This window comes from Phocoena sinus, chromosome 11, assembly GCF_008692025.1.
Source record: "Phocoena sinus isolate mPhoSin1 chromosome 11, mPhoSin1.pri, whole genome shotgun sequence".
NCBI lineage: Eukaryota > Metazoa > Chordata > Mammalia > Artiodactyla > Phocoenidae > Phocoena > Phocoena sinus.
In genome coordinates this window covers 28,890,013-28,916,319 of record NC_045773.1, presented here as the reverse complement: position 1 = coordinate 28,916,319, position 26,307 = coordinate 28,890,013, and the positions used below count along the sequence as shown (strand labels likewise).

The window sequence follows — 26,307 nt, the reverse complement described above, 5'->3', positions numbered from 1 at the left end:
TTATTCTGGGAATCAAAAGCAGACCACTGCGAGTAGGTGCAGCAAGCCAGGGCGGGCTGGGTACTGTGAGCAGAGGGGGAGACGTGGGTGGGAGCCAGTCAGACCATCATGGGTCTCATACATCACGGGAGTGAGCCTGGATTTTATTCTAAGCTCAGTGGAAAGCTGTTGAGTGATTTGGTCTTAAACTAGGGACCACTGTGAACAGATGGATGGTTTTATTTTAGCTGATATGTGAAGTGTGCGTGAGAAGGGGACTGGTGTGGAAGTGGGAGACGAGGCTGTAGCTGGAAAGATAGCACTTGGATGTTCTGCTGGATGCCTGCCATTCGCCCTCCAGATCTGCCCTTCACCCCTTCCTATCCTGTTCTCTACCTCAGAGGCTGGCTTATATGGATTGCAGCCAAGGGTTCCCTTGCCTTATGACTTCCAGTTGTGTTCAGCCAGTGGGAAGCCCCAGCCAGAGATTAGAGGAAGGGAGGAGAGAGAAGCTGGGAGATTTACTCCCTCAGCTCCCCACCAGCCCAGCCCCCAGGGTTTATCATGGGCTGGTTGTCTCCCTCAACCAAGGCTGCTGGTCCTATCAGGTGGTCTCTATCCGGTGGCCTCTCCTACAGCTCTCCCTCAGGGATCCAGTGGCCTTCCCTCTCCATGTACCTTCCATCTCTTTTCACCTTCAGTCCTTGGGTAGAACCAGAAAAGGTTGCTACTAGCCTCGAGGCACTGCACTTGGGGCCTTGTGATTTGAAACTGATACCTTTATTAAACTCTAGTCAAATTACCCAATTTGCGTATGCCATCTGTTTCCTGCTGGGTTCCTTACTGATACAGGAAAAGACAAGTTTTGATTTAGAAAAATTAAGTTACTGTGATCCTTGACTAACATCCTGTTCTGTTGATGCTTTGTGTCTGTGATGTTAAGGGTAACAAACCCAAGAACGTCAGCAAGAAATCATACACCTCTTTACTTCCTTAGGAAAACCAATAACATAAATTGACCAAAGAGAAAAAATGCCAAAATCATGGATGTGAGAGTTCAGAGAACAAAACAGAATTTATGGTCACCGATACTTGACTTCAGGCCAGTTACCAAGGGCTCTTGCTTAAATATTAAATTTATATTTCTCATTCAATTTTTCATTTATTTAATTAATGTTTATTGAGTGCATAGTTACTCGGGAGACACCATTTTAGAGACTAGGGTTAAAGCAAAGACCAAATCAAAATACTTGCGTTCTCTGAGCTTACACTCTAGAGGAGAGTCAGGAAATAAACAAATCAACCATCTCTTACATGCTCATTAAAAAAAAGTGAAGGAGGAGAGAGTGGGAGTTTATATATGAGAGAGAATATTTCCTTTCTTAAAAGGTGATATTTGAGCAGAGAACTAAAGGAAGAGATGAAACAAGCAGTGATGATACCCAGGGGAAGCATGACCCAGGAGAGGAAGTACCAGAGGCTGAGGCAGGAATTGAACAACAGTGAAAGGCCAGTGTGGCTGGAGCAGAGGAGGTGAGGACAGCTGGTAGCCTCTCCAGTCAGGGAGACAGGCAGGACAAGCCCACTAGCTTCATCTAGAATTTTTGGCTTCTGTTTTAGTAAAAGAAGCCATTAGGATTTTGAGCAGAATAGTAACAGGAAATGACTTAGTTTTAAAAGGATCATTCTAGCTGCTGTGTTGCAAATAAGGTGGCAAGGATAGAAAGAAGGAACACACTACGACTGAAGTCTAGGACAGAGATGCTGTTGACCTGAACGAGGGTGGAAGCATTTATGTTTGATAAGCCTTTCAGATATCCAAGTGGGGATGTGTAGGCATTGGATATACAAAAAATCAAAGTCTGGAGTTGAGAGAAGGGGTCTGAGTTTGGCTAGAGATAGGGATTTGTACAGTACACACCATAAGCCTGAACAAGACCATCTAGGGAGTGAAGAGAGGGAGAAGAGACCAGTTTTAAGGATGGAACATGAGGCATTATAGGTGGACAGGTCAAAGGAGGAGGAGGAGCCTGTAAAAGAAGCTGAAAAGGAGTGGCCAGTAAGGTAGAGGGAGAAACCAGGAGAGGTGGTATCCCCAAAGCCAGCTCAAAAGAAGTATTTCGAAAAAAAAGAAGTGATCAAATGGTCATGTGTTGTTGATGGATCAAGTGAGAACAGAACTGGGAGTGGAGCAATGGATTTGGCAAAGAAGGGGCTTGCAGTGACTCAGACAATGTTTTGAGAAGTAGTGGAGTTGAAAGTCTGATGAAGAGAACATGTGTAGACAATTCTTCTGATATTCTTTGATGTCAATGGGGAGCAGAGAAATGTGCTTAACCCCAGAAGGGGTTAAGCAGGTTTTCTTTTTTTTTTCTTTCTTATTAAATTTGAAGATATTACACCATTTTTTAACACTGCAGGGAATTATCTAATAGAGAGAAGAACCGGGATGATACAAGAGAGTGCAGATAATTGCAGGAACAAGAGGGGATGGGGTCCCGGACACGACAAAGGCCATGGGTGGGAAAAGAACAATTCATCCTCTGTAACAGAACACGTGGTCAGTTGCAGATAGGCTGGTGGCAGATGGGGAGGTTTCTTCCTGTCTGAGCTTTTCTCAGTAAAACAGCAAGCAAGGTCGTCCACATAACATGAGAAGCAAGGAGGAGCCACTGGAGGTCTTAGGAGAGAAGAGAGTGTGAAATAGTCATCCAGGGCATGTAGGTGGAGTAGGGACAAGCAGTAGGATGGTGCTGGCCAGTGTGCTGGTCTCTAAACTGCCTCTGATATGAATCCATAAATTCTGTTAATATTAATGAAAAACATTACTATTAATCTAAGGTAGAGGAAAAAAAGTAAGATACTCTTGTGAAGAAAATACAGAAGATACAGTCATCTGAAGCTACAAGAAGAGAATTCCAAATGTTGCATTTGGTGGTGTTCTCCTAAAGTTACCGTGGGAGGTTCTCATTCGACCTGGGTAAAGAGAATGGGTAGTCCAGTCACTGTGACCGAAAATGAGATGAACTAAAGGGATTCCCACTTTCCCCAACAGATGAGCAATTCAACATTCAAATATATGGAAATGATCTTTATTTTAGGTTCTTTCTCGTTTAGCCTTTCAGGTTATGAGAATTTGAAAAATAAATCTGAAACTCTACTTTTAAAAAGTTGCTTGTAGGGCTTCCCTGGTGGCACAGTGGTTGAGAGTCTGCCTGCCGATGCAGGGGACACAGGTTTGTGCCCCTGTCCGGGAAGATCCCACATGCCGCGGAGCGGCTGGGCCCGTGAGCCATGGCCGCTGAGCCTGCGCGTCCGGAGCCTGTGCTCCACAACGGGAGAGGCCACAACAGTGAGAGGCCCGCATACCGCAAAAAAAAAAAACAAAACAAACAAAACCCAGCAACAAAACAAAACTTGCTTGTAAATTATTATCCCTGTTACGTAAAAGCCCAGATCTTAGATAGAACAAAAAACAAACAAAAAAAAGACTAATGACCCCTGACATTAGAATTTAAAATGTCCTGCATGCAAATCCAGTTTCCCTCCACTCTTTTGTAATGTAATAACCAGTGAGAATTAGAATTGCAAAAATGCCAAAAGAGCTACATGAAAATTATACAACAAAGTAGTTTCACAGTGATATTGAGAAAGGAATATGAAATGAATACAAGACAATATTGAGAGACAGAATCTGGAGTTATGTATACGTGAGTGAGTGCGTGTATGTGCACACCTGTGTATGAAAAAGCAAGATAAAAAAATATTTATTTCTTTGCTTTGTTCTCTCTGACCAAAGTTTAAAATAAAAACACTACTTGGGTTATAATGTGACACATGGTTCCTATTTTAGTTCTAAATGATTTTTCATTAAATGATTTTTCATTAAATGGTTTTTGAAATATTTACTTATAAATAAATATAAAGGAGACCTTTGGAATTCCTGATTTAAAACACTAACAAAATCAAGGCAATTATCAACATAAAATTTCCAATACTCTCTGATACTATTTTCTTCCAATTATTATTTCCTATCTTCCTAGTTGCCACAGAAGACCAATATACAGATGTTTTTCTCTGGGCTTCAGTAAAACACTTGAACTGTGACAATGAAAGTGAGGTAAACTGTTTCGTGCCCCATAGCAGAAACATTATTACATAATGCAAACAAGTTTTGAAGAAGCATTTGGATCATATGATACATCAGCTGCACAGACATTTACATGTCTCCCCCCTGCCTTAATTCCTCATCTTTTTTTTTCCTTTTTGTGTCCCTCCCACCCACATTATGAAAGAAAGAGTAGTTCATCTGCTTGGGCCATGAGGAGATAAAAAAAAAAAAGCCAACATCTAACAAATTTCTCCTTATTTTTCTTCTGGCTTCCATTAATCTAAGGTAATTTTGTTTAGATCCTGGACTCAAATATCCAAAGAGAACTCCGTGATTAATTCAAAGGGCAGTGCAACCAAGGGTAGACACTTCCAGGTATGTACAGTGAGCAATTTGGTGTAGCACAAAGAGTAATGATGTGGCATCAAAACACCCTGCATCGGTGGCACCACCACACTCCTACAGGGTATCTATTCTCCCTTTTTCTGCTATTAATAGAACACTTTTTTTTTTCTTTTAGAGTGACATACATAAAAATACTCATCTCCCAGAATTCCTTGCATCTAGGAATTATCAAAAATATATTAATTGACCAATAAGCTCAATAAGAGGTGGCAAGGTGGTGCCAGGAAAGTCTGCTGGAAAGGGAAGACTCAGATGACATAAACAGTTTGTTAGCTTTTGCCTTTTGCCTATTGCCCCTCCCTTTCTGCCTGCCTCTGATGGCCAAAGATGAAGCAGCCAGTTTGTAACCATGAGGCCAAACGTCCCATGGCAAGACACAGCCAGGCAGAAAGACAGTAAGAGCTGATGACTCTGAATTTGTTGAAGTATCCTGGAAAAAGTAAACCCCTCTTTAATCAAGCCACTTGTGATAGTTAAATTTAACTGTTAATTTGGCTTGGTCATGGTTCCCAGATATTTGGTCAAACATGTCTGGATGTTGCTGTGAAGGTATTTTTTAGATGAGATTAACCTTTAAATCAGTAGACTTTGAATAAAGCACATTTCCCTCTGTAATGTGGATGGGCCTCCAACCAGTTGAATATGTTAAGAAAAAACTGATCTCCCCAGAGGAAGAGGAAATTCTGCCAGCAGATGGCCTTCATACATGAGCTCCAACATCAAATCTTCCATGGGTCTCCAGCTTGCCAGCCTCCCCTGCAGATTTTGGACTTGCCAGCCTCTACAACCATGTGAGCCAATTCCTTAAAATAAATCAATCTCTCCTCTCCTCTCTCTATCTTTCTACACACACACACACACACACACACACACACACACATACACACACACAAAATATATACAAGATATATAAATGAAAGAGAGAGAGAGAGATCTCCCTTATTGGTTCTCTTTCTCTGGAGAATCCAGACCACTACACCGGTATAACTGGGTGTCTGTTCATTGCAGCTAAATGCAATCCTCTCTGGCACATTTGAGATCTACCACTTCATGAGCTGTGTAACTGTGTACATTCCTTTGTGACCCGTAGCCTCTGGATCTGTAGAATGAGAATATGAGTGATACTGACTCCACAAACTGGTTATAAGAGCTGCATGAGACAGCATCTGTAAAACTTCCGTGTAGGTTGTAAAGCCCAACGGAAATGTTAGGAAGCATCATCAGGACAGGCTCACTGTGCCAATTCATGACCATAACTATTCTCCATTCATGGCTGCATTACTTTACAATAATAATTACCTTTAAATCTGACCATTAAAAAGTCATTATATTATATGTCAATTATATCTTAACAAAGCTGGGAAGAAAAGCCATTATAGATCACTTGGAATTTCAGAAAAGCACAAGGAAGAAAACATTCAACCATACCCCCCCCACACACACATAGCTACTGTTACCTACTAATAACTATCATTTATTGAGTTCTTATTATGTACCAGGAAGTGTGTGAAGCACTTTAATGCACTATCCCTACCCTACAGAGGTAGGTACTATTTTGGTGTCCATTTTGTAAATGACAAAACTAAGGATTAGATTGATTAAAAAAAAAAAATTTGGCCCAGGATATACAGCTAGTAAGTGGCAAAACTCGGATTCAAACTCAGGTCTGAATGATGTCAAAGCCCATGCACTTAACCACCATGTTACACAGCAGATGATGGGCTATGTTCTTTGATAATGTATTTGCTAATACAGAATTGGAATGTGATCAGGTAACCCTTACATAAGTAAAAACAGTATCAGCACATTGCCCAGCACATAAAGAAATAAAGATTCTTGTATTACAGGGCTGCTAGCTCTCTTACCCAGGATTGCATTTTAATCTGAAATGAAGTGGAAGACCGTTCCATATTAGCTATTCCTTCTAACGCTGCCTTTTACTTCAGATAAACATATCCTTCTGTCAGGTGCCCTGAAGTTTATCTGTAGAAGTCTGGGTTTATCCCTTTCAAACTTCCCAAACATCCACGATCTCAGTTTATTTGCCCTATAGCACTCTGAATCAAAAAGGGCAAGTATTATTAACTCCACTTTCTAGGTTAAAGAACTGATTCCTGGAGGGGCTAAGTAAGTTGCCCAAGGTCACATAGCAAATTAGTGGTACAAGCAGGATTGGAAAGTCTGTCTCCTGACATCCAGCCCAGTGCACTTTCCATTCTGCTGTGCTCCCTCCACCTGTCACTCCCACCATCCCCGAGGGACTTAGAGTCGATGGGGCATGCTATCAATTCCTCAGGGCAAAACTGTTCTCTCTGGGTAAGAAAATGTGTGTGTGCGCGCGCGCACACACTAGATACATTGTAATTGCATCTGCCAAAATGGTTCTGCAACAGTCCAGTCAAAGATGTATAAAACTCCCAGGCTGCCTTTCAGAAACAGATCCAGAGGGCCAATTTCATCATGAAACAGGATTTCCTCAGTTGTGAGTAGATGGGTGGTTGGATCAGTGGACAGACTGCATTAACAATAGCACAGTGGACTGCAGTGTAAAAGCTCTTCTAACTTTCATTGCTATTAAGCTGTGACAATGCAAACCCAGACTGGGAAAGAGGCATGCCCAAGAAAGAACATGAAGAAAAGTTTCACCTTAACCCTTCTGTGAGTTTCTATTTCTAAATTGCAGGGTATTAAACACAGTTCTTTGGAAATAACAAATGAGTATTTTGACTCATTCTATATGATATTTATAAAAAGTAAACAGCAAGGGAATATTGATTACAAAGAAAATCCTAGCATGAGACTAAGGTCATACTCAGTCATTCTTGAAACCGAACAAAGTACAAATGGAAGTAAAAGTACCACATTGTCAAGTCAGAGTCAAAGCCAGGATTCTCAGATGGAAACATCTGCCTTTCATAAACTAGGCAAGCAGTCAGATACTTGCCTCAACAGCACTGGCCTCAGCAAAGCAGAAGTTAACTTCGCTTCTCTCAGTGGGTCAGATGAGTGGACATCATAAGGCAAAAAGATGAACTGCAAGATTTAAGCCTCAAAGATAAAAGACTGGCACTGGGGATGGAAGTTCCTAGGAAATTGAAACAAGAAGGTTCTAAACATGCTGTCAAAACCAGCGCCAGCAACCTCCCATTAAGTGAGGAGCGGCTCTAAAAGCTGTACCGCCTAGAATGGTGTTACCTTGAAAATCATCAGAAAACCTCAAGTATCTTTTTTTTCTGCTACATTAGCAAAAGGAAGTTTAGAAAGTTTAGACGCCAGGAGTGTGGTCACCTTCTCAAAAAGGAATTTGCTGCAGACTCATGGATATTCCAAATGTGGACCAAGTTTCTTTTCAAACAAGAATTAATATCTGTGCTTAAAACAGTAAGATTTCATCTAATGATTTGAAGCCCACTAGTTTTGCCTAGGGAATGAGGATAGTGGAAAAGTTGAGGGAAAAGCCAGAAAAAAAGAAAGAAAGAAAAATAGAGAGAGAATCAAATATGCTTTCACTAAAAGTTCTGGGATCCATGTGATCCAGTCACAGTACCATGTTACAGAGAGAGAAACACAATCCAGGATCCAGAGAGTTCTTCACGTTTTCACGTAGACACATGACAAAATGTAAAAGGGAGGAGCCCATTTTTTATAAAGCATTTAAAGCACATAAAACACTTTAAAATTATTCTCTTGAATTGCTGCCTTTCCCAAGTTTCTTCACATGTTTGGCAGGGGCTCACAAGAGAGCTCTTTCCTGGCCCTTACCCAACCAAATACTCTCACCTAAGCTGGGCAGCCTGTCCTGCTCCCTCTCTTCACCTCTCAACTCTTTATTATGTAGTTCAACACAACCTCTCAATTTCTTTAGTTTTCTTCCACTTTCTGTAGTTTTGAGAGGACCTGGAAGTTTACCAAGGGAGCACAAATTCTTCCTGTATAGAAGTTAGGGAAACAGTGAATGTCATGAATATCCATACACTAATAACTTTACCCTGGAACACATTATTACATTTTGTCCCTTGGAATTCCACTGTCTCAGACAAACTCAAAAGCTATTACTTAACAGAGGAGCCATTTCAAATGGTAGACCAGGAATTCAAGACTCCAAGAGATGCAAGAGATTCAAGTCTAACTCCAGAGATAGGGTCTTCCTACAACATAAAGACAGCAACAGGAACTAGGGTTGAAAAGAGATCTTTTTCCCTACATCATTGTGATCAAGTCAGTAAATGTCACTATATGCCAGGCACTGAGCTAGGTAGTAGGAATACAGAGATAAGTAATTCACAATCCTTGTCCTCAAAGAGGTCACAGTCTAATGCAGTATTTCTTGAACTGTATTCCTTAGAACGTGTGACCCTTGTAAAAGGGTTCCGTGGCCCAAATACTTCAGGAAATGTGCAATACTCAATGTCCTTCTGGATATTTTTCATACCCATCTTAATCCTAAATTTAAAAAACTTTGTGTCTTTACTCCAACATTTCCCAAACTTAATTCATCACTGAGCCACCTGCTTTTGCAAAACACACATCTTGAGATGAGCTTGCAAATGTTAGCAAAGATTTTACCTTAAGCTTAAACAGATAAATAATTGTCATTTTTTAACATAAAATAATGATTATGGAAGCATTTTCATATAAAGTAAATTGTATTTTAACCAAAAATGCAAGTGAATCTAAATGTTGTCTAAACTGAGTGTCTCTGTCTGCTCACTTCAATGAGAAAGTGAGAAATGAAAAAAAAAAACAAAACAGGCTGTGTTCTGGAATCTATTTTGCTGGTGTAGGTAGTGGGAGAGGTGTCTTGCTTTCATGAATATTAGGAAAAATTGTGGTAAAATCAAATCCTTGGTATCTACCAGGGTTACAGTCAGGAAAACTTTCTGGCATCCAGTGAATGGATGGTGACAGTTCCCTCAATAGTCAGTTCCATAGCATCGTTCTATAGCCAGCTGCAGTGTCAATGGACATTTTCTCCCCAGGTCAGTTCTGCAGTATAGTTTTGGGCATTGTTCCCAGAAGCTTACCTTCAAGCCTGATTCTCTGGGATTCCCAATGATTCTTTGAAATGTCTCATACACCTTAATAAAATAATTTTCTATTTAAACTAGACAGAGCAGATTCTAGTGTTTGCAACTAATACCCCTGACCATATTTCCCTTCTCCTACTTCCAGCAGCCAGGCAAATAATTGTTATAGCCATTCACAACCTAACATTTCCCTTTCAGAAAACTATAATCTAGCAATATTTTTCTGTGGACTCTCCACTGCTCTCCTTTACCTCCAAGCCCTAAGTAGTGAATGAGACTGACTCCTAGTTCTGGAATCCCACCTGCATTCCTTTTCCAATTCAGTCTTCTTTCCTGGCCTAAGGCTAGCCTATTTATTGTATGAAATATACTTTGGCAACATCTTTGGCAAAGTCAAAGCCTAGCTCTTCATTTATCTTTTGAGTTGTAAGTACATCCCTGGACACACCAGTGCTTTGAACCCAATATTTACCTCTCTATCCCATTCTTCAAAAATCATTTCATCTGCTTTTTAGGGTTATACTTTGCATAGCTCTTCCAAAGTGTTAAGAAATCTGTCAGAGTAATTTCAAAATAGAAGCTGAGTGGTCTGGGTGTTAGAGCACACGAGAATGCCAGGAATTGTCCCATTTCCCAGTTTGGTGAGTGACCGAGTAACTCAGGCAAAGTGTAGGGGCCTCCATGGCATCTCCCACTAAGAGGAGGGTCTCAGAGCCTTCTCAGGCTTCCAGTTTAGGAGCACAGGGTCAAACTAGGCCACTGGACAAGGTTGTTTAAAAAGTGCTAAAGGAAAGTATTTAAATAGTCATGAGAGGGAAAAAGCACATTTCTTGATGCAGTAATTTAAAAAAGTTTAGATCCAGAGGGTGAATTCCCATAGAATCCTACTTAACCCCCTTATCTATGTCAAAGCAAACACAGTTTCACATAGCCGGTGCTTCTCATTTATCTTAATGCTAAGGATTTATTTCTTATGCAAAACTGTTCATTTTTACCAGCCTGGAACTTTAAAAAAAATCACATTCTCTTCTTCAAGAATTTTCATTAAGCCAAGGTGTCATCAAGCCTAAAATCTGCAGATATAATTTTGACACTTTTCTGTAGGAAAATCAGAGGAGTGCCCAACCTAGGCATCAGCAGATTAGTGCAGGCACTGATGACAGATTCTTAACAGTGTTGGAAAGAGGAAAAAAAACAGAGGTGGAACAGAATGATTTACAAAGATATCTGTTCTAACCCAAAGCTGAACCAGTAAGTTTGTCTAGACTGTCCTATGACTATCTGTGGCCCAGAAGCTGCATTCTTCAGGCAAAAAAAGTTACAGTTGAAACTCAGAATGATTTTGTCCCCATGATATGTACACAGCACATGGGTTAGTAATTTAGTACCCAGAAGCATGCAGATTATCACTGAGATAAAAATTAAACATACAGATGACAGACTATGTGTCTTGTTCACATCTCTTGTTTGTTTGGTTTTTTTTGGGGGGCACCATATATTCATAAACTCACTAACTAGAGTAGGTAAATCACTAATCAGAACAAAATTATCAGGTTACCTATGAAGTGTCATAGGAAAGTAATGAGAGAGTTTCAAGGGAAAATCATCAAACTTTAATCAAATATTTCAGGGAAAAAGATAGACATTAACAGTTCTGATCTGCTCAGCAACAGATCAAAGAAATGTCAAGAGTCAAAACCCAACAATTAACCCAAGATCAAAACCCAGAATATCTATTTATTAGTGCACTCTCTAGGTCTGTGTCCAATTAAGCCTAAACATCTCCTTAGATTTAATCCCCCTGATCATATGGGTGTCTAATACCTGTCCATGCAATTTCCTTGATCACTAATGAAACACTCTTTGCTTATTCCATTAGTCTTTATAAAAACACTATATTAAATCGTTCTCCCTAGCATTTCCCCCAGCTACCATTTGTGTGCCACAGCATTTATGTTTTTCCTGAGTCTTAGCCTTTAGATGTCAGTGGCCATTTGGTACTTCTTTTTTCTCATAAATTAAACCATTCTAGCATCTTGCAAATGACCAGGCAACTGCTTTAAGACTTCGGCTGTAACTTTAGCTTCCTACCGAGCTCTCTAATTAAGCTGCAGTATCATTGCTCCTCTAGTTTACAAGATAATCATCTAATTCCCTTTTGTTAAAATATTTGGCCTTTGGCCTTATGGTTTATTCACTTGGGAACTAGATTACAGCTTCCCAGATGGGTTACAGTGGAATTACTGTGACTTGTTACAAGTTTAAATAATGCTAAACAATGCCAGCCCAACTTCTGGCTTAATACCATCCCCTTTCATATAGCTGCACCCTCATTTTGCCTTCAATAACCTTCTTGATTGGTGTTTTTCCAAGTGTTTCTACACTCAGTCCTCCCGTTGAAGTAAAATATTCCTACAAGAACGTGGCTGCTCAATTTTAAGACTGTAAAATTTTCAGTCTGGGTTTGCAGTTGCATGTTTGGTGGACGAGCTTAAGGAAGGTATGAAAGTGGTAAAGTGATCTTCATGATGACATCATAATTGATAGAACAAAGTAGATTGTATAAAACTCTTTCACATACTTTATTTGATCCTTAGGAGGACGTAGTGAGCTAGACAGAGTAGAGATTACTATGCCCATTTTATTGATCACTGGTTTTCAAACTGTGTCAATGTATACCAAACCCATGACATTGTTTCAACCAGAACAGCTCCTTTTATATCATTTTATTTTTTTTAAACAATCTAAATAAGACCATCATTTCAACAAACAGTACACTGGCTTTTAAATAAGGAAAGTTTTAAAGCCTCTGTTACAGAAGAAGGAACCGAAGCTCAGCACAGGAGTTTACCAAAACCAAATAGAGAATAATTGAAAATAAAGGGACAACACCCAGGTTCGCTGCCTCCAAGGACGGACATTTGTTGCCAATACACTTATATTTCCCAGGAGGAAGAATGCCAGAAGGATAGAGAAAGCATTTGTGAGCCCATTCCCATCAGTTTAATTTTTTTTTTTAAATAGTCTTGCTGTTGATTGCCAAGCTTAGGCTTTAGACAAGCTAGAGAGCTCTCAGTGATTCATTAAGTAATTCCTTTATCAGTAAGCTTGCCCTTTTCCAACCACGATGCTACACTGGGCACCTAAAGGCACACAGAAGAACTGGAAGACTGTTTCTACACCAGTCACAAAGCACACCAGTGTGACATCCATGAAGGAATTAAGACCCAGAGAAAATCATTGAAAATGTAGAACAAATGGCATATCAGATCCTAAGGAAAGAAAGATTAGTAAGGAGGTTAACACTATAATAGCAGAAAGAGTAAGAAAGGGGCAGGGGTGTATGAAACACAGGAAACAGGGCCCATCACCTGCAGTTCATTACTTTCAACTCAAAAAGGAGACAAATTTATAGCCACTTGACCTCTCTAGGGCCCAGTCTCCTCATGTCAAAGTTCATATGATATTACTAGCTCTCTTGACTTTGTAAAGTCTACCGTAAAAATACCACAAGATAAAATAATTTGATGGCCTTTAAAAAAGTGTAAGTTCTTCTATAAATAAAGTAACAGGAGAGGGTACTGTTTGGCTGAATGATGAAAGAGGGAAGGTAGTAAAGGTAGTAAACCACTTGTATAATTTATCCACAAATTGTTTTATTATATTTTAAAGGCATTATCACTTTTAAAAACAGAATACTCAAGATAAAATTGCAAAAAAAAAAAAAATTAGTCCCAAAGTTGAAGAACTTGGTCAGAGGAAAATGTTAGGACCCCATGCAGCAGGGTTCCACCACTAGTTCTCAGCCCCCAAACCCAGTGAAAGTTAAGTTCAATCTTTCAAAATGTATTGCAGGATTGATGCAGAACCTGTTGTGTGTCACAGTCTATTCTAAGTTCTAAGAAGAGGTTGGTAAGCTAGACAGACTTTGTCTCTGTCCTCATGGAACAAAATTCTGCTGGTGGCGAGTAGAGGAAGGGATAGGGAGACACTAATAGCAAAGAAATAAATGTGAACAAGATAATTTTAGTATGTATCAGTATTAAGTCCATAAAACAGATGATGTCACAGAGAGTGACTTAAAAGGGGTGGGGGAGAAAGATGGACCTTTAGCTCAGGTGATGAGGGGAGGTAGCATGTGAGACTGGAATGATGAAAGGGAACCAGGAGAGGAAAATCCCAGACCAGAGCTGTCCAAGGGAAACTCAAGGACTAAGGCTGTGAGGCAGGGACCAGATGCAGAACTGACTTGCTAGAGAGAGAAGAGTATTAAGGAAACACCACCACAGTGAGAAAATTAACCCTATCTTGATAGAGAGAAGCTGGTTACAAGCTTAATGCTAACCTGAGCAATCTCTCATTAGTACCAAGTTCAGGTGCTATAATTGAGTCAGGTTAGAAGGGGAAATTTGGAGCCAAACTGAAAGGGGAGAACATGGGAGAACTAGCCATACTTTTTCCTTGTGGGCCCTTCAACAGGTCACTAAAGGGTCAAGAAGCACCAACCTGGCTTCTTCAATCGAACATTGACAAGTTAGTGAAGACTTGATATTGTCTATAATCCAAAAGGGTCAGAGGACTAAGGCTACAGATGTGTCCTGTCAGTGGGGGACCTTGGTGACAGATTAGATGACTTCAGGGTTGGGACCACCCTACAAGGGGCCAAGACTGGCTAACTCCATCCTCTGGAAGTTACTGCATGCTCTCAGGTGGCCTGATCTACCCAGGTATCTTCCGCCAGGTGTTTATAACTGGGGCCTCCCCTCATCCCTTCAGACTTGGGTTGGGGGTGAGGGTGGGGATAAAAGCCCCTGCTAGTACCAGGTCACTGCAATCTCCCTTGTGCTTCTCCTAGTAAGATGGGGATCTGAACAAAGGCCAGAGATGTAGTTGCAGTGGACTCCAAAATAGAGATCATTGAAACTGGAAATTTGGATGAAGGTTTCTAGAACACCCATCATGAACAGACAAGAGTAGCAGATGCATGAATAAACTTCAGGAAGTGCTCAAGTAAGGGAGCACAAAGAAAAGCTGAAAAATGGGACAGAGAAAAAATAATTGGAAAGGTAAGAAGCAGAAGCAAAGACAATATATTGTTCAGAAACCAAAAGGAGAATGTTAAGGAGTAGGTCAGAGAGCGAGACTGAGGACAGCCCTTGGATGTGGTGACTGAGATCTTTGGTAACAGGGAGATGGTAAGCATAGGAGTTGCTGCGGTGATGGAATCTGTAGTCTGGTGGAAGTCCATGAGCCCATTTCCTACACCACAGGCAGACAGCGCACCGTTAAACCCCCGCGGAGGGAAGTGCCTCCTTGATTCATTCTGCCAACATTCACTGTACTCCTGATATAAGCCAGGGACTGGTCGAGAATTTATTCACTGCTGCTGCTTTGTTCTCGGCTGCATCTGAAAGCTGTAACCTTCGTGTCCCCTGAGTTTCATCCCAGAGAAAATCACAGCAATTGAGCAATTCCCCAGGCACATGGAGACGGAATTTGAGAATGACAGAAAAACAGAATTCCCATCCTTCTTCAGGCCTCTGGGGTTGTGCTGTTGCATCCTGTAGCTGCAAAAGGGTGTATAATGGGCAGTAGGTGATTTCAATTCAATTTAAAGTGACAAGTATTTACTGAGAATTTATCATATGCTTGGTAAGGGGAAAGGTGCGGTAGGAGACAGCACTAAGTGAGAGTTTCCCTTTCCTCCAGGAGCAAACAGTTTCAGGTTAGAAACAAAACCAATGCACAGGAAACCAACAGTGGGGAAAAAACCCACAATGCACTTTTAGTCAGCGACAAAATATAGGAATATCTATGTGGATAGAGACAGAAGAAAAATTCAATGTCTTGTTTATTTTTGTTGTTATTCATGTGTATGTGTTTTCTAACATTTCTACCTTCAGCATGTATGAGTACTAAAATCAGAAAAAAACAAAAGCAATATTAAAAAAAAAAAAAAAAAAGCTCCTTTTTAGAAGGAGAGCTTGATAGTTCAAAATAAGACAGCCCTGGGCTGAATCCTAGGCATGTTCTTCCCAACAACTTGACCTTGGGCAAGTTCCTTAACTACCAGGTTCCTAAATTTTCTCATCTACAAAATCCTGTAGATGGGTGTCTTCTGGTAAGAAACCAAGATACAACACCGTAACTCTTGAGTAACTTTTCGGAATTATAAAAATCTTGAAGTTTCGTAAGTTCATTTTAGTCAGCATCTTAAACTAAAATCCCTCAAGTTACTAAGTTACTCACAAGGATTTCAGGAAGAAATGCAGTGTTATATGCTTTGGAATGGAGATGGTTCAAACTCTACCTGTGCTACTTACCAATTACTGACCTCAAGTAAGTTATTTCACCTTCCTAAGTCTCACTTACTTCATCTGTAAGATGGGAATAGTAATAGAACTTACCTCATAGGGACAAGATGAAGACATGTATATCAAATGCTGTCATGCTAACTGGCATAGAATACGTGCCTAACTGATGTTTATATACAATTGCAGTTATCGTCTGAAAAAGCTGGTGTTGTTCCAGACAAATCTGAGAGAAGACAGGCATGAAGAGGTATACGTCTTTTTCATCTTTATATCACTACTGCCTTGCACAGGGCACATCACAAGGCAGAGGTTTGATAAATACTTGTGAATAAAGAATGAATGAACGAATCAATGAGCTGACTTTCCCATTCCATCAAGGGCAATGTCTATATATTACTAAATTGATCTTTTAAAAAATACATTTTTAAGTGTTTAAATTCTACTCAATGAGTTTAAAAATTAATTTCACCAAGTTCCCCGAGTTTATTCAGTAAGGGTTAGGAGAAGCCAGAGGCATTTTTACAGCTTAAAAATACTACCTGGTTATTCAACTTCCAGTGAGACGTTTAATCCACTGGGAAAAAAATCAGAGGGTTTCTTTCATCTTTCAGAATCCTGTTAATTATCTTAAAAGGGAAAGTCAATTTATAAAAGAAAGCAAGGAAGAAATGAGGGAAGAGGGAAGGAAACAAGATAAAAGAGAAGAAAAAACAAAAGATGGGGAAGAGAAAGGGTCTTTCTATCCCAGAGACATATTTTACTACCCCCCGCTGTGTGATAAGCTATTTTGTCAGCATCTTCTAGCTATGAAGGGATAAAGAGAAGGGGCTTCCAAGTAATGACCCATGTAGGTGAAATCTTATCACAAGTATAAAAGGAAATGCTTTCTTATATTGAAAAATACATATTTATATAAATGGCACCAACTCTAAGAAGGAAGAGCTAAGTATCAGGAAATGTGAATTAGCAGAAAATCCCTGGTACAGCTTATTATACATACTAATGTTTTCTGGCATATTTATCCATCCGTATGAGCACTGCTTAAATGTTACTTTCTCAGAGACGCACTCCTTCATGCCTCAGCCTGGGGTGGGTCCTTGTTACATGCTCTAATAGTATCTGGTACCCTTCCACTAGAGCAGTTCCCACTGTTGTAATTAGGTAGTTATTTGGGTAATTGTTTAATATCTGCATCCCCTGCGAGGATGCAAGCCAGTTCTATGAAGTCAGTGTTCCTGTCTGCTGTTCACCCGGAAATCATCCAAACTTGCACATGTCTTGCATGAAGTAGATAAATATATACATGTATAGTTGGTCCTCATTATTTCTGGATTCTGTACTTGTGAGTTTACCTAGTCACTCAGATTTATTTGTAACCCCAAAATCAATGCTCATGGCACTTGTACAGCCATTTATGGACATGTGCAGAGTGGTAAAAAATTTTTCACTGGACATATCCGTTCCCAATAGAGGCCAAGCAAGATGGTACTCTGCCTTCTCATTCCAGCTCTCATTCTGTATACAAGTGTCTTTTTTGTGGTCTATTTAGTGCCATGTTTTTTCACATTTTTGTACTTTTTCCTTGGTGATCTCACTGTTTAAAATGGCCCCCAAGGGGCTTCTCTGGTGGCGCAGTGGTTGAGAGTCCGCCTGCCGATGCAGGGGACACAGGTTCGTGCCCCGGTCCGGGAGGATCCCACATGCCGCGGAGTGGCTGGACCCGTGGGCCATGGCCGCTGGGCCTGTGTGTCCGGAGCCTGTGCTCCGCAATGGGAGAGGCCACAATGGGGAGAGGCCTGCGTACCGCAAAAAAAAAAAAAAAAAAGTTTAAAATGGCCCCCAAGTATAGTGCTGAAATGCTATCTAATGTTCCCAAGTGCTGTGATGTGCCTTCTGGAGAAAATAAAATGTTTGATAAGTTTCATTCAGGCACAAGTTATAGTGCTGTTGGCCATGCAGAGTTCAGCGTTATTAAATCAACAATGTATATAATAAGGTGTCTTTAAACAGAAACAAACAGAAAACAAGGTATATACTGATCAGTTAACAAAAATGTTGCAGCTGGAGGCTCACAGGAACCTAACCCCAATTTCCACTAAAAGCACCAGTTTAGTTCACTAATTCAATGTTTGTGGCAACTTTATAAAATATAACTACTGAAAAAATTGACAATCAACGGCATATATACTGAACATATATATGTATATTTAAAAAGTTTGCTTGTGTGTGCATAAGTATGTATGTTTGGTTATTCTTAACCATTTTGGAGTCATACAACCTGTTCTAAAGTTTATAAAGACATGGATACTGGGCAATAAGGGGAAATGTGGAAGGAAGTATGTACATATATATGGCCCTATGCTGCACAGCTCCAGAGTACGGGTGAGTGGTGCTGGCATTCACATTGAAGTCTAAGGGATCACGCTCACAGCAAAGAGTTGTTCAATGTGGTGACACTTAATAAAAACACACACACACACATTTGCATATGATTCTGGGCATGCCTGACCTCCTATCATGTACCTCAATTAAAACCCTGACAGATACTTAGAATAGATAAATACATACCTATAATATATGTAGCATGTTTTAACTCTACTTCCAATGTTTTACATCGATTAAGATTTAAGTTATTTGCACTTTACCCACTAATAATAAACACTAGACAATTCCAAATTATATGTCTCTCCAGAGAAAGGGAACTTGATTTGAAGCACTGTCTTCAGACAATTCTCTAAGGTGAACTAAACACAGGTAGAAAACTAGAGTTGAATGAATATATATGGCACGAGGAATATTGATGTTAACCTGTTCTGTTTGCTTTCCTAAGATTCTCTGGATTATCATGTCTGTATGGCAGGCAGTAATATAAATTTAAGCTTTTCTTTGAGACCCAGCCTCCTTGGAGGCAGTAACTACTAAGTACCTAACTCTATGTTCTTTGAATAATGGACAATATTTCTCAGTAAAGCTTCTAATTAGATTTGTTGGATGAGGATGAAAATAGAAAAAAAAATCCCCATAAATGGTTCTGTGGAACTTCTGAGAGTAACTAGAACAATTACACCGTTAATAATTCAATGTTGGCTGAAAACTATACAATTGTGAGTGATTTATACAGACCAGACTTAGCATATGTTGTACAACAGGTGGATGCGGGGTCACCAAGAAACTACCTCACAGTTTTCCCAGAAGTGTAGAGTCAGAAAGTTCACTTGTGGTAAAAGATATTTTGGATGAGTCTTTTAAATCAATGTATGAATTAAAGACAATTTACATATAAATAGACTTTGAAATTAAATGAATTTTTAAAAGATTTAAGTAACTGCAGAAAAGGTCAGTTAAGCATTAACTATACATAATGTGATTTTTGAAAACTGCTTGCCTTGTTGGTTTATTAATATTTTGTATTCATTGTCAGTGTCGTTCTAAAAATTGTGTGCACGATTAGCAATGCGTCAAAGTCAAAGACAGGCCCCCAAAGAAAGGAAAATGTATTTCACAAATCAGTATTTGGAAGGACAGGTCTAAAAACTGGACATGAAAACAGTCAAAATTAACCTTTGCCCACATATTAATACACATTAGATTCAAATATATCACAACATATTGTAACAATGCACAGCATTGTTCCAGTAAAATTTACCTTGACATTTAGCTTCATTGATAAATTACAGCTCTTGGGACTTTGGTGGCGCAGTGGTTAAGAATCCACCAGCCAATGCAGGGGACGTGGATTCAACCCCTGGTCCGGAATGACCCCACAGGACCTGGAGCAACTAAGGCCGTGCACCACAACTACTGAGCCTGCGTTCTAGAGCCCAGTGCTCCACAACAAGAGAAGCCACTGCAATGAGAAGCCCGCGCAGCACAATGAAGAGCAGCCCCCGCTCGCCGCAAGTAGAGAAAGCCCACGCACAGCAACAAAGACCCAACGCAGCCAAAAATAAAAATTAATTAATTAATTAATGTAAAAAAAATTACAGCTCTTCTAAAGCACAAAAGCAGTGGATGGTCTTCTGAATTATCAGAGGAGGATCATGATCGTAATCTGTAATCCTGATTTGCCTCTTTGGAATATAAACCTGGAGTTTTTTCCAGCTGTGATGAAGGGCTAGAGCATAACTTTTAAAGACAGAAAGAAAGGAAAAGGAAGGAAGGAAGACACCACATAGAACTCTACCATATGTCAGGCAGGAAGACATTTTCCTCTACCCTTCTAGGTTCTTCTGGCTAGTTTAAGAATTAAGTTGATATGAAACAGATTAACAGGAGAAAAATCAAACAAAAGTTTAATAACATGTATACATAGGAGGGACCCAGGAAAACTAAGTAACTTGCTAAAAATGGCCAAAACCCTCACCTTAAATAGCAGCTTCAGCTAAAGACAAATGAGGATGTTGAGGGTACTGGTTTGGGATTTCAAAGAGGAGGAAGGTAATTCACATGGAGATGGAAAAGCAAATGTTTGGTAAACAAATATTTCCTGGGACATGCAGAGAAAATGGAACGCAGAGTGACTCTGATCTCTAGACCCTGCTGAGTTTCTTCCACCACACCCAGCCCAGATTCTTTGCAGATATCTCTGAAGATAGCTTTATTTTGGGAAAAGGCCCTCTATCTAAATTCTTTTAGGCAGTTAGGGGGAAAGTCAAAATTTCTTCCTGGGTGTCTTGGGCCTTGATTGTTTTCAGCTCAACAGAATCCGCATGCCAAAGAGACGATTTGGGGTGGTGAATTTTGTTCCACTATAAATACAAACAGTGAATCCTAAAGTAAAATAGAGACTTTAATAAATAATAATGTGTTCATATTGGTTCACCAAATTGTAGCAAATGTACCACACCAATGCAAGATGTTAATGACAGGGGAAACCGTGAGCAGTGGGGGTGGAGTATATGGAAACTCTGTACTTTCTGTTCAATTTTCCTGTGAACCTGCTCTAGAACATAAACTCTATTTTTAAAAATTATGGACCAAATGTAATTAAACACTCAAAGACACTTTCTTTAGATAAATGGTTTACAAGTGATACTCAGGGGAGCCCTATCAGTCCAAGGAGATGGTTCACTGACCACTTGGTTTGGGGATGTTTGGGGAAATGGAGCAGGAAAGAAGAGGGAGCAATGAAAAGGAGGCCACTCAAGCTGGAACCTCAACTTCCACGCATTTCAAACGAAGCAACTCCCCTTTCATCCGTTGTACATACTGTACATATTGTACACATATTGTACACATTTTCCACACTGGAGTCCATTAAAGAAAGGATTGCTCAGTTAAAGAGAAAAATAAGTAAAAGACTAAAACCACTGATATAAGTCCAAAAATACCTACCTAATCATCCCATACACTAATACTCTGAGCTACTGAATAAATAAGTAAACATTTAACTCAAATTTCCCACTAAACCATCAACCTACGATTAAGCTAAGCAGAAGCTAAATACATACCTTGTAAGAAATCCAACCGATCAGTACTCACTGAGCATCCACCATGCACCCAATAGTCCGCTAAGTTATGCAACAATGCTTTGCAGATACAAGCGAAATACAAGGCATAGTTCCAGCCCTCAAGAAGCTTAGAATCTGACAGGAGAGATAAAACTAGTACTTATAACAAAATATGAAAACAAGAGAAGATGCCTGAGGCACCCAGTACCCAACTTCATGAGCTAAAAATAGATTTCAAGTCAAGAATCAAAAACTGCCAACCCTGAATAATGTAAGGGCTAGTATGAATGAGACAATCCCCAGCTAAGTCTCACTTTCCTAAATCTTTGTCTCCCTTTAAAAAGGCAAAGTAAATTCTAACAAAGTCAGATCATCAGCAGTAGACAGCATCCTTATTAAATATGTAAAAAGAACAGAAACAGAATGTAAGCAATACTTCACTATTTTGTTGTCTTCAATTGTATATATGCCTCTTCTCAAAATTGGTGTCTCCCCATTGTTACTCACTGATGAGTCAGTGTCCAGATCTTGCTGATGGCGGTCTGGTTCCTAACAAAGGCATAGTGGGCCAGAAGATTTGGTGACCTCTCTCAGGGGCTGTTGGGAGATGTCCTGACAGCAGAAGAAGCAGGCTCCAATCAGATAGCTTCCTGCCCAAGACCTCCTCACCCTACTTCTGCGTAAATAAACACATTTGATGGGGGTTTCCCCTGTAATACCCAGCACTACACTACAGAGAAAACACTCAGCTGTTAATGATAGGCTCTGGGATTTTTTTTTTTTAAGCCTGTATGTGTGTTATGCTATAAATTACCCTGTTTGTGGGTGTGAGAATAAATATCCATGTATATAGATGTGTGTATACACACACACATACACACACACACAGAGTGTGTTACAGTTAAAACCATGCTGTCGACAGCCACTCAAATCCAGAGAAATTTATGGTTCTAAATGCAGGCACACATTAAGGATAAAGACAGGAAGATTACAAATACTGCAACAATCACCAGAATAAATAAACTGCCTGAGGAGCATAAAACATTTGCAACATAGCCTTGCTAGTCCACACTGACCAGCAGACCTGTTGCAAACTGGCAAGTGGGAGATAAAACATGATTAAAAATGCAAAGATGCTGCACCCAAATGACAGGCTTTATTTGACAATGGATTCTGGACGCACAGGCACCAATGCAATCTAAAAGAAAAGTGCTTCTTGGTAATTCACTTGCCCACTGAGGCCCACTACTGATAAACAATACTGAACTGTCTTAAAGTAGGGAGAGTTCTTTATAGCCATTACTAATTCCATCTTGATGCTATCCTTCAATAACACAATTTCCTTTTTTTTCACTCTGAGAATTGATAGTTTGTTTTACCAAGAAGAAACCAGAAGCCAAAAGTTGTTAGTAACTTGTCTAATATATTAGCTATGAGTAGCTGAATAGTGATCTAAGTATGTACAGGAAAATGAATGGCTGTGCTGAAGGTGGGCAGATGTCCTTTTACTGAAAGTAGAATAGCAGAGACTGAAGTCAGGTTAAAAAAATAAAAAGTAAAAGATTCTAGCGTCTGTAAGACATAAGAAGGCCCACTGGAAGGAAGCCAGTCCTCTCATTTCCTTGCTGTCTCAATATAATTTGATTCCACTCTATGTTAATTTCTTTCATATACATATGTATACATATATAGGACATTTAAAATTTTGTTTTCTTAAACCTAAAAAATCAAAGTAAAACACACATGTGTTAGGTTTCAGAATCAGATGCTGTGAAGAGGATTCAGGATTTATTAAGTGATTATGGAAGGGCTCCCAAGAGAAACTCCTGAGGGAGTGACAAGAAGCAAGAAAGGGAAAAGCGGGAAGCCACACAAAGGTAGGATCTGGGGTACAGTTTCTGCCTGGGCAATAGACTTGTGCTTTCACACCCCCTCACCACTCAATAATTGGCTAAGGGCTGCCCTTCCATCTTTCAGCAGGCCTAGTGAACCAGTACCTCCAGGTGGTCCTACAAAAATGGCTGCAGGGGCAGCCACTGGAAGAAAAGTACACAGAAGCTGGGATGGGACTCCCAAAAGTGGTGAATGGTACCTAAGGTGATCTGGGCGGTTCTCTGGCACCTTCTACTGCAACAAAGCAACAAATGGCCAATACTTCCCTGCCATAAAAATTTCTGTTGATTTGTTAAAATAAAGGTGAAAGTAGAATAAGCTTAGAGAATTCAAACAGTACAGAAAGATAGAAAATAAAAACTCCCTTCTCTCCCCCTTAAACCCCATTCTTTTTTCCAGAAGTGGTCCTTACTTAAAGTTTTCTGTAAATACTACTAAGGGAATAACACACACATATATACTATGTATCTATTTAAATATTATTTTGTAACACCACATTAACAAATTGAAGAATAAAAATCATATGAGCATCCTAATAGATGCACAAAAATCTTTTCACAAAATTCAACATCGATTTATGATAAAAACCCTCCAAAAAGTGGGCATATAAGGAACATACCTCAACACAATAAAGGCCATATATGACAAACATATAGCTAATGTCATACTCAATGGTGAAAAGCTGAAAGCATTTCCTCTAAGATGAGGAACAACACAAGGATGCCCACTCTCGCCACTTTTATTCAACATAGTTTTGGAAGTCATAGCCACAGCAACAAGACAAGTAACAGAAACAAAAGGAATCTAAATTGGAAAGGATGAAGTAAAACTGTCACTGTTTGTAGATGATATGGTACTATATATAGAAAATCCTACAGACACCACTAGAAAACTACTAGAGCTCATCAATGTATTCAATAAAGCTGGAGGATACAAAATTAATATACAGAAATCTGCTGCATTTCTATACGTTAACAACAAACTACCAGAAAGAGAAATTAAGGAAACAATACTATTTACCATCGCATCAAAAAGAATAAAATACTTAGGAATAACCCTACCTAAGGAGGCAAAAGACCTGTACCACAAAAAAGTATAAGACACTGATGGAAAACGTTAAAGATGACACAAGCAGACGGAAAGATATACTGTGTTCATGGATTGGAAGAATTAACATTGTCAAAATGACCATACTACCCAAGGCAATCTACAGAGTCTATGCAATTCCTATCAAAATACCAAGGGCATTTTTCACAGAACTAAAACAAATAATTTTGAAATTTGTATGAAAACACAAAAGACCCCAAAGAGCTAAAACAATCTTGGGAAAGAAGAACAGAGCTGGAGGAATTACACTCCCTGACTTAAGACTATGCTACAAAACTATAGTAATCAAAACAGTATGGTACTGGCACAAAAACAGAAACACAGATCAATGGAACAGGATAGATAGCCCAGAAATAAACCCATGCACTTATGATCAATTAATCTATGACAAAGGAGGCAAGGATATACAATGGAGAAAAGACAATCTCTTTAATAAGTGGTGCTGGGAAAATGGACAGCTACACATAAAAGTACAACATTGAAACATTTTCTCACTCCATATACAAAAATAAACTCAAAATGGATTAAAGACTTAAATGTAAGACCAGATACTATAAAGCTCCTAGAACAAAACACAGGCAGAACACTCTTTGACATAAATGGTACAATATTTTTTTGGATCTATCTCTTAAAGCAAAGGAAATAAAAGCAAAAATAAACAAATGGGACCTAATTAGATTTTAAAACTTTTGCATAGCAAAAACATTGACAAAAAAGAAAAAGACACCTACTGAATGGGAGAAAATATTTGCTCATGACCAACAAGGGGTTAATATCCAAAATAAATTTAAAAACTCATATAACTCAACATCAAAAAAAAAAAACACAAATAACCTACTCAAAAAATGGGCAGAAGACCTGAATAGACATTTTTCCAAAGAACATATACAGATGGTCAACACACACATGAGAAGACGCTCAATATAATTAATCATCAGAGAAATGCAAATTAAAACTACAATGAGTATCACCTCACACCAGTCAGAATGGCTACCATCAAAAAGACCACAAATAACAAATGTTGGCACGGATGTGGAGAAAAGGGAACCCTTGTACACTGTTGGCGGGAATGTAAATTGGTGCAGCCACTGTGGAAAACAGGATGGAGGTTTCTCAAAAAAACTAAAAATAGTTTAGTTTACCCAGCAAGCAATTCCGCTCCTGGGTAGATATCCAAAAAGAACAAAAACACTAATTTGAAAAGATACATGCACCCCAATGCTCAAAGCAGCATTCTTTACAATGGCTAAGATACGGAAGTAACCAAAATGTCCATCAACAGATGAATGGATAAAGAAGATGTGATACACACACACACAGTGGAATCGTACTCAGCCATAAAAACGAATGAAATTTTGCCATTTGCAACAACATGGATGGACTTGGAAGGTATTGTGTTAAGTGAAATAAGTCAGACAGAGAAAGACAAATACTGTATGATACCACTTATATGTGAAATCTAAAAAATATATAACAAACTAGTGAATATAACAAAAAGGAAACAGACTCACAGATATAGAGAACAAACTAGAGGTTATCAGCAGGGAAAGGGGAGGGGGAAGGGGCAAAATAGTGGTAGGAGATTAAGAGGAACAAACTATAATAGATAAAATGAATAAGATACAAGGATATATGGTACAACACAGGGAATATAGCCAATATTTTATAATAACTATAAATAGAGTATAAACTTTAAAAATTGTGAATTACTATCTTGTACACCTGTAACTTATATAATATTGTACATCAACTATTTCTCAATAAAACATATTATTCTGTAAATATATAGATTGGACTATAGTATACAAACTGTTCTATTTTTTTAAATTTATTTATTTATTTATTTTTGGCTGCATTGGGTTTTCGTTGCTGTGCGTGGGCTTTCTCTAGTTGTGGCAAGCGGGAGTTACTCTTCGTTGCAGTGCACGGGCTTCTCATTGTGGTGCCCTGTCTTACTGCAGAGCACTGGCTCTAGGTGTGTGGACTTCAGTAGGTGTGGCACGTGGGCTCAGTACTTGTGG

The 26,307-nt window shown here is 39.3% G+C and overlaps 1 protein-coding gene across 5 annotated transcripts in view; it reads right to left on the bottom strand.

Annotated features, from left to right (window-relative positions):
* Positions 1 to 26,307, bottom strand: part of FHIT (fragile histidine triad diadenosine triphosphatase) — a 1,483,533-nt gene that overhangs the window by 999,934 nt on the left and 457,292 nt on the right. The gene's annotated exons all lie outside the window — the stretch shown is intronic.